General features: G+C 38.2%; 1 protein-coding gene across 2 annotated transcripts in view; it reads left to right on the top strand.

The window, feature by feature from the left end:
• Nucleotides 1-416: 416 nt before the first annotated feature.
• The window catches only part of chl1a (cell adhesion molecule L1-like a), a 67,705-nt gene continuing 50,586 nt past the window's right edge, over nt 417-17,535 (top strand). Inside the window, exon 1 of one of the 2 annotated variants that reach the window (XM_014991267.2) lies at nt 417-768. The gene's annotated coding sequence lies outside the window, so the exon portion shown is untranslated. The remainder of the gene's footprint in view (nt 769-17,535) is intronic. The other variant, XM_088007077.1, reaches the window with a different exon arrangement.

Below are 17,535 nucleotides of genomic sequence, written 5' to 3' on the forward strand. Positions count from 1 at the left end.
TTCAGCTTTTGGTGGATAAAATACACAGAGCTTTGTTTTCATTCTTTGAATGGGACTCGTTGCTTTAAGGAGGTGACGTGTTTGCGTAAACTCAGACGGGTGCGGTGGACTAATAGAGAGCAAACAGATGCACCTGCGCTTTACAGTCACCTAATGCAACATACAGTAAAGGCAGCAGGGCATTCTCATTGAAATAATCATAATCATAATATGGAATCATATCATAGTATGGAAATTTGGTGAATTTTAGACAGGAGTGAGGGATCTCGGCAGCAAACGTGCACACATTCAGGTCACTGATAATGTTTTTCGAGATTCGTAGCTGGCTGCTGTTTTCCATATTAGCCTCTACGCTTCGTCAGAGGTGATGGATGTGCTCGAGGGCACACGCTGCTGTTACGCACGAGCGCGCACCAGAAACCATTTACCCACTTTTCACCCCAAGCCCATACGTACCTATCATGTTCTGTGACAAGAGACACTCAGCGCATACAGAGTCGCTCCTTGTCCTTTGACCCCACAAGCTTCCAAAATAGAGGAACAACCTTGCGGAGACTTGAGTCAGAGCGGCAGTTGTTAACAACTCTCTGTGTTGCCCGTCACTCAGCAGACTTTCGGGCGGTCAACAGCGGAGGTTATAAAACTTGTGGTAAAGTTTACACGGCAGTGGCGTTTGTTAGTTCTCCCACTGCGGAGTGGACTTTTTCTTCTCTAAACATTTCTTCGGAAGCCAAGAGAGGTCCTGCTCTAAAGCTGCTCTGCTTGTGGGTGAGTTTTATATTTTCCTACCTCTATTCCGGGTTAGGCACTTTGCTTTGGTAAACCTCATCATTTACAAACGCAACTGCAGAACGCCAAGTCAAAACATTCAGTTAAGTACGTGGAGCTCAGAGACAGTACATAAAAATATCAGCTGTGAAGACGTGGAGGAGTGCAAAATCTTATTGCAGAGTCAGAGAAACAAATACCGTACACACACTGTTGAATATTTTATTTTTTTAGTGTTAAATTTGCATCGCAATGATTAAAAAAAAAAAAAAAAAAAAAACTTGTCAAAGATTTCGAAGGGGATTAGCTATTGAATTTATCACAAATTAAAAAAGTTGAAACGGGCATCCAGGACCAGCCCAAGTTACAGAGTTTGAGGCTGATTATGTTCTGGCCCAAAGAAATGAGTTGTTTTAATAAAAAACAAAACAAAAACAAATTGCATTTCTTTTCAGCTGTTGCTGATAAGGCTTTACATACCATAGCTTTACATTCCGTGCTATAATTACTTTTTATTTTTGCATGCACTTTTTCATTTAACTAGAGGTTATGGCAAACTACTCAGAAATGTGTCAAGAACTGAAAAAGATCAAAAACAAGACCTGAAAGTTGCTTGAATTCACTATTTGAAAAACCCAGTATTATAATTTTAGCTAAGTGTTAAGCCACCCACAGTACCATGAAAAAGTGTTTAAAGGCTTATACGTTTTTCTGTTTTTGTCTCGCATCTCTGATCAAACAAAACCCTGAACCTGACAAATAATTGCTCTCTAAAACTAATGACCCGGTCGTGTCCCTCTTGGCATCAACAACTGTTATCAAATATTTCTGATAAGGACTGAGACATTTATACTAATAGGGAGGTATGTTGGCCCCAGTTTTCACAGAATCGTTTTTATTAAGCCAGACTTGAAGATTTTTGAGCATGAAGGTCATGCCACAGAAACTGAATCAGGTTTAAATCCGGATGTAAATTGATCAACTCTAAAACCTTCTGCTTGAGCCTAAGTTTGGAAACTAATGGCTGGACACTCGGGGAAGGTGAATTCATGGTTCTATTCATAAAGACAAATCACCTTGGTCCTTAAGTTTGGTTGTCAGTATGATTTTGTTTTTCTGAATGGCTGTTCAGATGTGATGGGATGTACGTCTTTAAAAAAAAAAAAATTAAATTTTTCTCTCCAGTCCACAGAATATAGGAGAGTAAGTTTAGAGGAGCTTTTGTGTTCTTTTAGGTAAGCAATGATTTTCACAATGGATGTCTCTGTTGAAAGTCATTATTATCTTTTTATTAAATTCTAAATTCCTTGTCAAACAGCGTTTTGACTAAAGTCCAAGAGGTTAGAGTCCTTGTCAAACGGCGTTTTGACTAAAGTCTGAGAGGTTAGAGTCCTTGTCAAACGGCATTTTGACTAAAGTCTGAGAGGTTAGAGTCCTTGTCAAACGGCGTTTTGACTAAAGTCCAAGAGGTTAGAGTCCTTGTCAAATGGCGTTTTGACTAAAGTCTGAGAGGTTAGAGTCCTTGTCAAACGGCGTTTTGACTAAAGTCCAAAAGGTTAGAGTCCTTGTCAAACGGCGTTTTGACTAAAGTCCAAGAGGTTAGAGTCCTTGTCAAACGGCGTTTGACTAAAGTCTGAGAGGTTAGAGTCCTTGTCAAACGTCGTTTTGACTAAAGTCCGAGAGGTTAGAGTGCTTGTCAAACGGCGTTTTGACTAAAGTCCGAGAGGTTAGAGTGCTTGTCAAACGGCGTTTTGACTAAAGTCCGAGAGGTTAGAGTCCTTGTCAAACGGCGTTTGACTAAAGTCCAAAAGGTTAGAGTCCTTGTCAAACGGCGTTTTGACTAAAGTCCAAGAGGTTAGAGTCCTTGTCAAACGGCGTTTTGACTAAAGTCTGAGAGGTTAGAGTCCTTGTCAAACGGCGTTTTGACTAAAGTCCAAAAGGTTAGAGTCCTTGTCAAATGGCGTTTTGACTAAAGTCTGAGAGGTTAGAGTCCTTGTCAAACGGCGTTTTGACTAAAGTCCAAAAGGTTAGAGTCCTTGTCAAACGGCGTTTTGACTAAAGTCTGAGAGGTTAGAGTCCTTGTCAAACGGCGTTTGACTAAAGTCTGAGAGGTTAGAGTCCTTGTCAAATGGCGTTTTGACTAAAGTCCAAGAGGTTAGAGTCCTTGTCAAATGGCGTTTTGACTAAAGTCTGAGAGGTTAGAGTCCTTGTCAAACGGCGTTTTGACTAAAGTCCAAAAGGTTAGAGTCCTTGTCAAACGGCGTTTTGACTAAAGTCTGAGAGGTTAGAGTCCTTGTCAAACGGCGTTTGACTAAAGTCTGAGAGGTTAGAGTCCTTGTCAAACGTCGTTTTGACTAAAGTCCGAGAGGTTAGAGTGCTTGTCAAACGGCGTTTTGACTAAAGTCCGAGAGGTTAGAGTGCTTGTCAAACGGCGTTTTGACTAAAGTCCGAGAGGTTAGAGTGCTTGTCAAACGGCGTTTTGACTAAAGTCCAAAAGGTTAGAGTCCTTGTCAAACGGCGTTTTGACTAAAGTCCAAAAGGTTAGAGTCCTTGTCAAACGGCGTTTTGACTAAAGTCCAAGAGGTTAGAGTCCTTGTCAAACGGCGTTTTGACTAAAGTCTGAGAGGTTAGAGTCCTTGTCAAACGGCGTTTGACTAAAGTCTGAGAGGTTAGAGTCCTTGTCAAACGTCGTTTTGACTAAAGTCCGAGAGGTTAGAGTGCTTGTCAAACGGCGTTTGACTAAAGTCCAAAGGGTTGGAGTCCCAGTTGACGGCATCTCAACTAAAGTTCTACAGCTTTTTATTTCTCTTTCTCACTGTTTACGTTTTAATTATGTTTTTTAAATCTCTTTCTCACATGCTGTTTTTATTTTAATTATGTAAAGCACTTTGAAATGCCTTGCTGCTGAAATGTGCTGTACAAATAAAATTTGATTGATTGATCTAAACGCTGACCTCAGCTGAGGTCTTCCATGATTTAAATGCTTCTCTGGGTTGTTTTGTGGCTAAGTCTATTCATGCCTTACATTTTCACATAAAGCCAGTTTGCTTTCACAAGCCCATTTTTTTCCCATACTAAATAAAATCCTGCTCTAAGGATTTTAATATCACACTAAATAACACAGGTCATTAAAATGTATTAGATCTTCTAAAATATATTTCATTGTGACGGAAAAAAAAGCCAAAGTAGAGGAAATCTGCCAAGAGGCAAATATTTCACTGGACGGTATTTTTTTGTTATTGTTCTGAGCTAAAACTGTACAGGAAATGGTGGACAGTAAATATTGAAAAGCGAAAAGGTGAACCTCGAAAATAAATTCTGCTTAGGGCTTAAAACTTCACTTGCAGCACGGTGCTTGCAGCAGAACTTATGTTTTACCATTGACACTCTGAGTTTATGGTACGACTCTCTTTTCTGTTCCTGTTGTGAGTGAAAGGAAGTGCTGGTGGTTTAGGTGACACGAGTATTTGGCCAGAGCTGTTCAGCTGTCTGAAGCTCTGGGCAAAATATGTCCCAGTGATTTTCTGTGAGTGGCCCAGCTTGACTCAAATGTGATAATTGCAGGGAATCTTGCTCCCTGCTGTGATGTTTAGTTTGAGCTTCCAGCAGATTAATAGACAGGAGAGCCGACTGTCACATGAGATCAGGATAAATCTTGAAACGCATCCTGTGCTGGGATTGTTGTGAGATCCCCTTCACATTCAACAAACAGGGTCTTGTTTTGCCACATTGGAGAATAAAGCAGAAATGTGCAGAAAAATCATAAAACCACAAAACTTAGAAAATTAAGATTTTAATTCCTTTAACTGTAGAAAAAGATTGAGGCGTTGGATGGTGTACTTTAAACTTAATTTAAGTTAAGTTTAAATTAACTTTAATTTACTCAACTGATACCATCAGTTGAAAATCTGACGCATTATTCATTTGATATCATGGACATTAATTTCACTGCATGAAAAAAGAAAGTGGTGTACGTTTTATTTTTCTTTATTTTAAACCATTAAAAAAACATAGTGTTCACCAATTAGCGACACCGTTGTGACCAGACACAGGAATAGCAGGTAGGATTAATAGAGCAGGAAGTGAACGCTTTGTCCTCCAAAGTTGATGTATTAAAAGCAGAAAGAATATGCATACAAAAAGATCCAAACAGATTTGACAAGGATCAAATTGTGATGTCTAGATGACTGGGTCAGAGCAAATCTGCAGTTTTTGTGATGTGTTCCTGCGTTGTAGTGGTCAGTTTATTTATCAACAGGAGACCAGTCAATGAACAATGGTGGTGACAGGCCCATGAGCTATCAGTTTGTTGACGCACAAGGGAAATGAGGCTAGTCATAAGATGGACTACTATCGCTCAATGTAGAGAGGAAATTAAAGTTTCTGATAGAAAAATGTTGGAATACCCAAAGCATCAATGACTGTTTACAAAACACTTCATGGCAGGACGTGGGTGCATTTTTGCCGTTTACGTGTGTTTTGTAAAAGGTGAGGGAGACTGAAGTCGAACAGACTAATTGGCCAAATGAGTTAGTTACTGCCTTGTATCAGCTGAAAACAGAGATCACCATCATGTTGTATGCATTTAATGTGCATCATTTCTTTCCATAAACACAAATTGGACAGTTTGCTGTGAAATGCACCAAGAAGAACAGATCTGACCTCTGCCAAAGTTAAGAAACAGACATCACACACCAACAATATGTTTAAAGCTTTAAAATAGTAGATTTTCAACACCCAGATTCTCTATAACACTTATCAACCAAACTCATCTCCACACCATGTATGGTTCTTCAGTGCAGGTTTGATATTTGAATGGCCAGAAGTAGCTTAGGCGAGGGCTCCACTTTTAAGGTTCATGACATCGCCGTTTTATGAAAGTGCAGGATGAAAACAGACACGCTGATACTAGGATGACAATATGTTAGTGATCTATGTATTGTACAGCCTTAGCAGAGATGCAGTATTTAGTAGGTTTTTGTATTTCACTGCATTTGTGCTCTAGCTGTCCGTAATATCTTTTGGTGGCTGGATGGACTCTCTCTGCCCTTCCACACCTTACGCTGGCTTTAGATTGAGAGGCTAAAGCTCCAGGGCCATGAACAAGCAAAAGAAGTTTGAGGAAAATGAAGGTTAATCAGAGTTGATACCATCATCACAGAAGTGAACAATAGTCTTGTACCAGCACATTTCCAAATAATCTGCACCTCTGTTATAAACAAGACTGCAAAGGTTAGAGCTTAAATGTTTATGTGGGTGCAAAATGTTTAACTGAAAAGCTGGTTGTGGAAAATGACAAAGAGCCAAGTTTGATTTATTAGCTCTGTTTCATTTCCGTAACTTGGTTCAAAGTTATGGAAAATAAATTGTTTAATTAGAGCTTGAGAGACTGAATTATATTCTGCTGAGCTAATAAAAACATTTCTGATTTGCCAGTACTGCCCATAGATCACCTTTCTGGAGCCATGAACAATTTGCTCTTTGAAGGAGAGTATTGCGAGGGTTTTTGACAGCTTCATTTTTACTGAATAAATTACAGATGTAGACCCACATGAAAATGTCAAAGTGGCAATTACCAGATAACACACTGAAGAAGCTTGTAGTTTCCCAAATATTACAGCTTTACTTGGATCATAAAGCCATGGGAATTACTCAAGTAGGAGTGGTTTTGTCAAAGTAATAATTTATTTCTTGAAAAACCCAGATATTCAGGTTTCCCTGTGTAAACAATAATAAGTAAAAAGTGATCTGAACCCTTTAGAACCTGCATTTTCTGGTTTATTAGATGCAGAGAAAGAATGAGAACATTCTAAATGTCAGAAGGTGAATTGTCTGAGTGCACTTTCCTGAAGTTAGAGAATGAATTCACACAGGAAATAACACAACAGCCTGAGCAGTCAACAGGGGAACCCATACATCTAGTTGCAAATGGATTTACTGGCAATATAAAAGGTAGTAGTAAAATCTCAAACACTTGAGGACTCAAAAGTTATTTACAATGGTAAGCCTCTTTTAAAGATTAAAGGTCTGATGCACCTAAATTAAAATACTGATTAAAAAGAACTTACCTAGAAATTGATGTGCTTAGAAAAGAAAGAGTGAGTGAGATCGAGACTCCATCTGACACAACACAGTCCATTTGGTCAAAGCTTCAGGCTACTGTGTCACATTAGCAGACTTTGTAATTCTTTAAAAAATTCATACAATAAATGAAACAAAAAGGTCAATATTAGTTGAATCATTCACAAGGGCTGTGTAAATATTTTAATTTTGAGCATACTTATGTGGAATTACATTGTTTAAGAGAAAATATTTTATTAGAAGTTATACATTCATTCTAGGGCTGCAGTGATAACTCAAATGATTCGAGTACCTTGATTATTGAAATTCCTTGAAGTGAAATTGATCTGCCTCAAATTGAGGCAAATTTGAGGCAAATTATCTGTGCCAAGTATGTCCCCAGCCAGATATTATTTGTGTTGCGCAACGCTCTCACTTCCGCCTGAGTTATTAGACGTTATGATGCTACTTGCTAACAGCATAATTTTCAAGTTCGGTCTGAGGGGATTTCTTTGATTGATGACACTGTTCAGGTTTTTATTGTTTGTCAAGGGACCAATAAGTATCCTTAGAATGACGGGTGCAATCCAAGGAATACAACTCCTAAAACTGCTGCCTGTTAGTTAGCCGGTTAGCAGCAAACAGCGGTGATGAGTGTGGCAAAAGTATTTATACAGGTGGCGCGGATAGATGGAACACTGCGGACAGCTGTTGATGCTTAGCATGAGTGTAGCTTTACGGACAAACCGGAAAATAAACGTACCACCATCCTGGCCACAACAACTGGGTGGCTGAGCGCACTGTGGCAGGCAGATGCGTTTCTGTGTGTGACGTAGGTGCCGAAGATCCCGTCGCTAACACGGACTCAAAAGCTATAGCTGGCTGGGCAAAGTGAGAGCTCATCTATTAATTAAATTCACTGAAGAATATAAAAACTGGAGTATAGAGTTTTTGTATTTGTGAGCCTGCTGCTTTATTATTAGATTGAATGTAATTTCAGATTTTTGCATAATTTTTGTCCAAGTTAACTTTAAATGTAAGCTATTATTGTTACAAGTTAATTTTCTGAACTAGAGAAAAGTAATTATAGGGATTCACGGATATGAAAATTTGGGCCGAAGTTGATTTTATTATTATTATTATTATTATTATTATTATTATTATTTTATCACATTTTTTTATTCGATTACTCAATTAATTGTCAGAATAATCAATAGATTACTCGATTACTAAAGTAATCATTTACAACAGCCCTATTTTATAAGTATTTCAACATTTCAGAGTTAAAAAAAATAACATGGAAAGTCACCAACTCTCAGTCCCCAGTGGGAACACAGACAGAAGACGTAATGCTGCCTCAGTAAGTCATTCATAGTTTTTCAGCGATCCTACACCCACGGATAAGTAGATACAGCATATGTCGCAACATGCTAGGCATGTTGTCTCCAGCTCGCTTCTCTCTCTCCCTGTCAAAGACGTTTGGAGATAACTGCCCCTCAGCAAATTCTGTAATTGTATAATTAGTGCATGCTGCTGCAGTGCTCCGTTAAACCCTAAATTTGCAGGGTGGAGATCTAACCTCATCAATGCCTTTACATAGTGAACATTCCATACATTATGATTCAGAAACATGCACACAACAATCCTATTTTTTTATTTAGCACATTTGATGGATCAAAAATGTTAAATATAATAGATATGCCGTGACAGGATGAAGTATATTTAGATGCTGTCAGCATCTGAGCAGCTCGTTGTTATCCATTAAGATCGGCTCGTGCAGCGTAAGAGCCTTACCAGGCAGGGGGTGAGTCTCTTAGCCACTTAATCAGTGCTGCGCTGGGAAGAGCAAAACTCCACGACAGTCACATATAGTCAACAAAGTTATGGTATCAACGTGAAACCACTGCATGTAGTAGCAGAGCATAACCTAATAATCTTATTTAGTGGGCAAAGAAAGCTGATTGCGAATTAACTTTGCTCTTCAGAGCTCTCATGGGCTGTAATTTGTTGTTTGTTGCTTGGAATTGATTTCAGTGTTAAAACTTTGTTTATGAGGCATACACAGTTGGAAACATTGTTAATTAGAAAAAGACAAAGACCAAAAAAAAAAAAAAAAAAAGCTAAGAAAATCAGAGAAAACAGTCAGCTGTCTCGTGTGAACATTGCTCATCACTGCATCGCTGAGAGATTCTTAAATTAATCTCATGTAAAGGTTTAAATCCTAGCAAATTTTGAATTATACGCTGTGTTTTAAATGTAAAATCACTGACAAATCACAGCAAATGATGTGCTTGTTAAGCTGAATGCAGGGGAGCTTTTAAGTGGATGGTGAGGGCTCCAAATTATCTCTTGCTCCCTGCAGAGAAGAAGGAGTAAGTGTTTGGTTTTCTCTGAGATGCACAATAATCGCATCTTTTGCATATCAGTGGTCGGAGAGAAAGCCTTCATGTGGATTAGCCATTTAAATGCTGTTTAGCATGATAATCTGACAGTATTACATGCATGAATTAATTAAACACTCTTTGTACTCTGCAATCTGGCCTTGAGAATGAATGCTACCACTGTCAGAAACATTACAACTGAATTCTGCCTTTAATAACACCTTAACTGTCAGCACAAAATGGGTCCATGAGGACGTAGTAGGTCAATTTTGTTTAATCTTTATATGTTAGATTCCATATGCAGATTTATTCTTATCCATGAGGCTCTGAAGAAATTATATTGGTTAAACACTGACGCATCTGATTATTATTTAAGAGGGCAGGGGGTAATCAAGAGAGGGTACTGAACTTCTTCCACTTCCAAATAACACAGACCACTTTGCACAATCTGGCTTTGAATGTCTAACGACAAATCATTTTACTTCATTGCTAAGTTTCTGCCCTGATATGCACCAATGTGTTACATCGTGTTACAATCATGTTGAATCAACTAAATGTACTGCAGAGGTACTTTTAAATAAGTTCTCAAAGCAAATCAAAGTGACCTGTAGATATCAAAATCAGTGTTGTAGCGAAGATTGTCAAAATTTCTGGAAGAGGGAACACAATTTTCTGATCTTATGGAGTATGTTGGCCTTTAATCATATTCCGTTTAGTTATTTACGTAGTTGTTTTTATAAAGCATTGTTCAGGGAAAAAAAATATATAAAATTGGCAGCTCAGACCTCAAAGAAAACCTGAAACCAATCTTTCTGGCACTTCTCTCATTTGTTTATGTGTGACGTTGACTGAAATGTAAAACAATTCTTATCAGGCAACTCCCAGCTTGGATTCTGGCCTTAAAAAGACATCCAGCATCTTACGCAGAAGATGCCACGAGAAGATGACCATGAAAGAGAAACTAAAGCTCGGATGTGTGCATTTGTCTGGAGAATTTATTGCTGCACTCTGAGGACAGTCAGTCCACATTTGGAATGCCTGGGAAATATTTACTGCAGTCACTGACACACAGGAACTCGCAAGTCCTCAACACCGTGTTTTAAAATAGAGGCACCACTCTATTTTAATCAAAAAACTGATTGCCTCCAATCTCGGCTGCCTTTTAAAACACTTGTTGGTATATTTGCTAGCTTCAGTGTTTCACCCTGTTGAGGGGATGAAGGCTTCTGCTCTGAGAAAAACTTTCCAGTTAACTCTGTCAGGTTAGATACCAGGATTCTGGTTACCATGGAGCCTGACGTTTTGCTCTTTCAGACCCAGTTCTTCCTAACTACGAAGAGCAAAGGTCGTGACCACTCTGGGCGACAAATGTTTGGAGGAATCAGCGCCTCACGCAGGAGGCACAAATAATGGAATCCTGTCTGAGTTGGGTGATGCAGTTTAACTGCGGTCACCTATGCTGGCCCAAACTCCTCTTTACTCCCCACATGTGCTTAATTTTCTGGAACGTTTGAGCAGGTTTGACGGTCAGTAGACTGCATTCCTCCTGGAGAGTGAGGATCATAGTTTGTTGGCTCTGAAAATGCTATTCCCCCAACATTCATCTCGACTCTTGCTTTTGAACAGGGCCCTCACTGTTAAGACTCGGGACAAACACTCGTATTGAGTCAGAGATACAGAAATAAGTTGTGACATCTGTGATCTATCACCCTGTTTACTGTGACAGCATGTCCCTTTCGCTAGATTTGGAAGTAAACATCCTCTCTATATGTGGGCACCTCCTGTTAATTCGTCAATGACTCAGTGAACATTTACTTTGCTGTGTCAAACAACGAAAACAGAACGTAGCAGTTCCAGACGTTCGATGAAAGCTTATGATAGGTTTCTCTGTTGAAGAGAAGATAAGGACATTGCTATGATGCACAGTCTTGTTCCTACACGTTCCTTCTTGTTGGGATTATAACGGCACTTGCTGTTCCCACAACTGATAAAGGCATAAAACTGGCTCCTTTGTCTCGTCAAAGTTTCCCTCCTGACATGATCAATCTCCAAAATACAGCACCATGCAAAAGTATTCATTCCTGTAGAAGTTATTTACTCTTGGTGAATTTAAAAATACCTATTTGTGCATTTCATTTGGATTTTATGTGATAAGTCAGAGTTATGCGAAATTGTGAAATAGAAGGAAAATAATACATGGTTTTCAGATTAAAAATTGAAAGCTGTTGACTGCATTTGTATTCAGCTTCCATGTGAAGGCCACTGAGGTTTGCTAGAAAACATTACTGGACAAAGTTTATGAGGAGCAAAACCCACACTAAAATGGCCAGGGACAAACATGTGGAGAAGTTAAAGCAAAGTTTGATTTGAAAACATTATCCCAATTCTCAAGCACTGTTAAATCCATCCAAAATGAATATTTCAAAGATGCAAACCATCAGCCCACCTGACCTGACAGGAATGGCAAAGAGAACTTGGCGAAATCTCTTGACGAAAGGAAGTTTCAAAAGTCCCAAATGCAGTTACTAACCATGAAGGGGGCACAGCGAATATGAGGAAGAATGAAAGACTGCTGTTGAGTATGGGTGGGTTTTGTGTGAACAAAAAGAATAAATATAGGAAAGAACTAATTAGCTACTGATGAACATAGTGGAGGACCTATGAGACTATGGATTAGTTCTCTTTAAAAGTCTCTGGGGATGTTCTTAGATCACGTGATATAATAATTTCTATGAAACAGCAGGATAATATATATATATATATATATATATATATATATATATATATATATATATATATATATATATATATATATATATATATACACACACACATATGATGGATATGGGGTGTAGGATCGCTGGGAAAGATATGGCAATGAAAACAGAAATGGTTCAACAGACAAAATCAATATTTGTCTCTTTTACAGGATATAAATACTATACAAGAAAAAAATCGTTGAAGGGTCTGAAGATAATCATGAGTGCTTTGACTGTGTGAAATGAGTCCTACAAATCTTGTCTAACATGAAAATGTTATACAGTATATCCAGATGGTGTTGTGATAGTTTTTATGTTTATAATGTTTCTCCTCACAAAGTTGTGGGCATTACAATTTTGGCACACTATTCAGGGGATTAGGGTTGACACCAGCACTCATAATTTTGCTCACCTACTGCTGGTATTCTGGACTACGCGCTCTAAAATCAGGTCTACTGGAATTTGATTCATGTGCTAATGAGTTGCATTCCCATGGATTTCTCTCTCCTGCACCACAGATATCACCCCTCCATCCAAACTCTGCTCCCCTGCTTTTTGACTCTTTTTAGTTTTCTCACCCTTTATTCTTTGTATCAGTAGCTCTGCCCTTGTTCGCCACAGGACGGTAGCAATGTTGCCCTCTGAGAAATTATTGATATGCAGCAGGACATGCACTGCATCTGGAAAGAAAAAATCAGATTGCATCTTTTTCAAAATCTGATTTAAATGAATATAAAGAAAGTCGATAACAACTATTTGAGATAAACATGATCTGGGTAACTTGTTCCTTGGCTTGTTGTTTAGATAATCCAGATAAGATCCTTTGCTGCCTGCTGCATATTAAGACATTTTCCTTCATCATGTAATAATCATGCAAAATTATTCTGAGAGCATCAGATTTGTATTGTTTTAAATATATAACTCAATAATTTGACAACTTAAAATACTTTTTAGTGGCATCCTTAGTCTAACTCAACACAGCTGTGAATCTCGCTTTTTGCCTGGATCTACATGAATAGTAAACAAAACATTTCCTTAATAGAACCAGACTTCCTCATTATCTATAAAAGTCATAAGTAAAGAAAAACAAATTATCTGATTACTTGATTTTAAATTGTTGTCATATGAACAGGTAGATATGTAGATGAATACAGTTGCAAACTATAAAATATAAATAAGTTTTTACCAGAACAATTTCACCAAGATTTCCGTAAACTTTGAGAGCAATGGCGCTGAAGAGTGGCTTATGAGTTTAAAAATCTCAGTGAAGGCAAGCTCCAATATTGATCTAAAAATCAATATTGAACTCATATTTCTATGTTTCCTAGACACACCTTTTGGTATGTCAGCTGCTCATTCACATTGTAATTCTCCGGTTCCACCCCATCTGAAAGGTACTCTACTGGATTGAGATCTTATGACTGTGAACTCAATATCATGTTCATAATTTGAGGTTTTGACATGGTGCATTGCTGTATTAGAAGCTGCCATTAAAAGATGGGTGCACTTTGAGCATAAAGAGATGGACATGGTCCACAACATTAGTTATTACAACAACAATCCTTTATTACTGAGGGACCCAAAGTGTTCAGACTCCATTATCCACATCAGCAGCAGCCTGAACTGCTGGTTCAAGACAAGATGGGTCCATCCTCTTCTGATGTTTATGCCAAATTCTGACCATACCATCTGAATGTTGCTGCAGAAATCGACTTGTCAGACCAGGAAATGCTTTTCCTGTTTGTTGTAGGCTAACTTGTTAAGCCTTTGTGAATTGGAGCTATTATTAGCTGACACGAGTTGCACCTGACCTGTTGTGCTGCTTTTTGTGGTTGTGTAGCCCATGTTTTGTGTTTAGCGGTGACGTTCTGCAGATCTTTGTTTCAACAACTGTTTATTTTAGCCACTGATGCCTTTTTGTCATGTCAGATCAATCTGGCCATTACCCTCTGACCTCTGATGCCAACAAGGCAATGGAAGTTTCTAAAATACTCTCAAAAGGCTCATCTGGCACCAGCAATCATTCCCGTTACAAGATACTTTTCTTTTCTTCCCCCTTTAATTGCTTATGGACTTCAGTGAGTCATCTTCACCATGTGTAAATAGCTAATTTCATTGAGTTGCTGCCATGTGATTGGCAGAATCATTATTTATGTTAACAAGTAATTGAACTGTAGACAGTGTCTGTGGATTTTGTTTTATCCCTGAAAGAAAGTTCTGTGCGTCTCTAAATGTAGAGACTTTATGTCTTGAGCACATAAAGCCTGCAGAGCAGAATAGTCCTGGCCAATCTGTTTTATCTTTTGAGCATTTAATCTTTTTTTTTCTTTCTGGTTAACAGCTAATTCAGAGTATACATGACAGAATGAACTTTCTTGCAACACTGAGTTTCATTGGATTTTTTAGCCCGTGGACATAAAAGCTCGGATCGTTTTAGCTGAAGTGTCGATCACAAGCTGACGCCACTGGCTATACTTTGAAATTACTCTCTTGTGGATGTTTTTGTTTCATTGGACTTATCAGAAAGAACATTTGAAATGGGGCACAGTTATTGGCTTAGTTGAAAGTGGTGCAACAGCAATCAATAAATATAAAAACATTTTGGGGCTTGAATTTCTTCTGAACTTGATTTCCAGCAGTGCTGTTAACAACAGGCTTTTATTTAGGAGAATATTGATCCATGAATTGCTTTGTGGAATGTCATCAGAATTACCTCAATCTGAAATTCCTTTGTTGATTCTTGTTTTAATTGTACTTGGTTTTGTTTCAATACGAAATGCTTTGAAACACCGTAACAAAGATTAAAATGGTATTTAAAAAAACTGAATAACTACCTTTAAGTCCTCTCCTGATTGCACATCTAAGAACTGTGGAAAAAGGCTTATATATTTGCATTTCAGGCTACACAATCACAATCAGGTTGTAAATTAATCCTTAGCACACAAAAAGAGGCGAAACAAGCCAGAGGAAGACAAATAGGGTAATTTATTGAAAATTACATTTAAAATTCAACAGGACATTCATCAGCTGATAAACACATTTAGAAGGGAATAGTGAGTTGTTCTATAGTTTGAGATTAATCACTTCCAAATTTAGCTTACTTGTGCGTGATGTGAGTGTTTCTAATAGGCTGGTAGAAATGTTGCTCACTGTGATGAAGATGGTTTTCCAAAGGCCATAAATGTTTTGGAAGTGATCCCCGTTTTCATAAATCCCCCAATCCCCAAACAATTTTATTATCTAGATCAAAATTTGAAGGGCATCATTGACCTGGAAGAAGTCTTTATCAGATCCTTGTTGTGAAATTTTGTGGTGTCCTGTTGAAAGATTCAGTTATCGCAGCACAGACGAGGGCCCTCAGTCAAGAGAAATGCCCTCTACAACATTTTTTTTACATATTCAACTCTGATTTGACTCCTCCTGTGAAACTTCATTGTTCTGTAGAGACAACAAGATCCGAACAGCACTGCTGAAGGTCTGTGCCCTCACGTAGGACTACGTTACTGACCGAGGAAGATTCGGTTTATGAGCAATCTGCAGTTAGCACATGTTAGATGCACACAGTCTCTCACAAGCGTGATGGCACATCCTCCACTGAGCCACGTAGAAAACATCTTCAGTGTAATCTCCTGATCTTCACAGTAACACTGGGAAGATTGCATTCAACATCAGGAGAGTTGAAACATTGTGAGAGGCTTTTCTTGTAGAACTTAATCTTGACAGGTTCAAAGACAAAAAGCCTTTGTGTCTGTGCCATCAGGGGGCTATGACCAGTGGGAATATCATAATATGAAAGTCTGATTTATATACAGATTTAGCATTTTTAAAGTTATCATCATGCACCATCTTTTTTTAATCAGCTGGTTGGAGTCCACCAACTCAAATATTCACAACAATGCTAATACAATTTGCAATGTTTGGTCTGGTCAGGACTGAATGCAAAGTAAAGACAGTCATGAAACTACTCATCAACAAACTATTAAAATATTAGTAAATAGCTGTCTCTACATTCAATCTGTATTTCTTGAAATGAAAAACTATTGAACAACTTTTCATATTGATGGTATTTGCCACTATCCAGATAAAAATTGTTTTGATTTGATTGATAAAATAATATTTATCCACAATACTGGTCTCTTGAAAGTTCTTCTTCTGTTCATGGCATGCCGGATTTGCCCCATGGGTCTTGAGTTTAATATGTGTGGTATAAAGCCAACTTGACAGAGAGCACATGGAGACCAACCTAGACCTTACCGAAGGTTTGGATTGTGTAATTCCATGCTGTCGTCCATGCATGCTGCTGTTTTTCATGTCTAAGTTTTGTTTTGTTAGACTGTTCAGATTTCATGTTGTTTTTGTGTTGGTGCCATGAGCGTGGGAGACAGGCTGGAGACAGATGTTTGTTCTTTCTGATTTGCTCAGGTGCTAGAAATAAAGTTAGTTTGAGAAATGTTTTTTATTTTATTTTATTTTCAGTCAAATGATCAAATTCTACCGCATACCAGGGTTGGACTGGGAAAAAATAGACCAGAGTATTTTGACCTGACAGCATTAATCTACTAAACTATTTTAAAAAGAGTAAAAAAGCATAAATCAGATATTGAAGTTATGTTGACTGATTTGAATAGTGCAACAGCCTTTGGATCTAGAAAATGTGTAACTTAATGAATACGATCTCTCAAGCAAAATATTTTATCCTATCAAATTCACTATTCTGTCTTAAATTTAAATTGGCATAAACAAGCCAATTGTGTGCATTTGTTTCAATGTATATTTTGTCAGCGCTCTGAAGAAGAAGAAGATAATCCTGTCTCAGTTTTTTTGACAATGCTTCAGTTGTTATTCCCTTTCACCGTTGTATAAGAGGTAAAAATCTTTAGAAATGGAAAGAAAACCTAAAAGCAACTCCCAGAACAGTATAACAACAGTGTTACTATCGACTGTTTTACTTATTCTGACTCCAGCAGTACCTTAGTGTGAGAAATTGAGTTACTCTGCTTGGGAATTGCTCCAGGGCAGGTTGCATCTCTGGTTTACAATAAACAGGCTTTCCCTGATACTTGGCTTTGAATGTAAGACCAACCACATTGCTACCTATCTGCCTTTTTTGTACTTGTGCCAAAACATGACATAATTATGACTTGTAACTTATTTTTTATGAGGCACGCCTCTTGACTTGTTAGAAGTTGTCGAGTGAGTCATTTGCATGTGGATCGATTCGATCTAATAACATTTTATCCCCTTTTTATACACTAAGATCCAAACTTCCAACCAAATGCAGTAAAGCCACTAGAACGCTCTTTAATGGACCCTTTCAATTTGGCACCCGGGCAGGAACAATCTTGTTAATTCATGGTGTTCCAAATATGCAAATGCAGAAAGGCACTGACACTTTCACAGGGTTCCCCCTTTCAGGAGCCTGTGTCAGACAGCAGTGATGCTGCTGCACTCACAAGGTTCAACTCTATGCTTGTTGTTCCAGGAGTTACCTAGGTACTTACCTAAGCAATACGTTTCCATTCGGGCCACAAGCTCTTAACCATGGTGTTACTTGAACAAAGGCTTAA

Source organism: Poecilia mexicana, unplaced genomic scaffold (assembly GCF_051168715.1).
Source record: "Poecilia mexicana isolate PSO_F unplaced genomic scaffold, ASM5116871v1 scaffold_7, whole genome shotgun sequence".
Classification (NCBI taxonomy): Eukaryota; Metazoa; Chordata; class Actinopteri; order Cyprinodontiformes; family Poeciliidae; genus Poecilia; species Poecilia mexicana.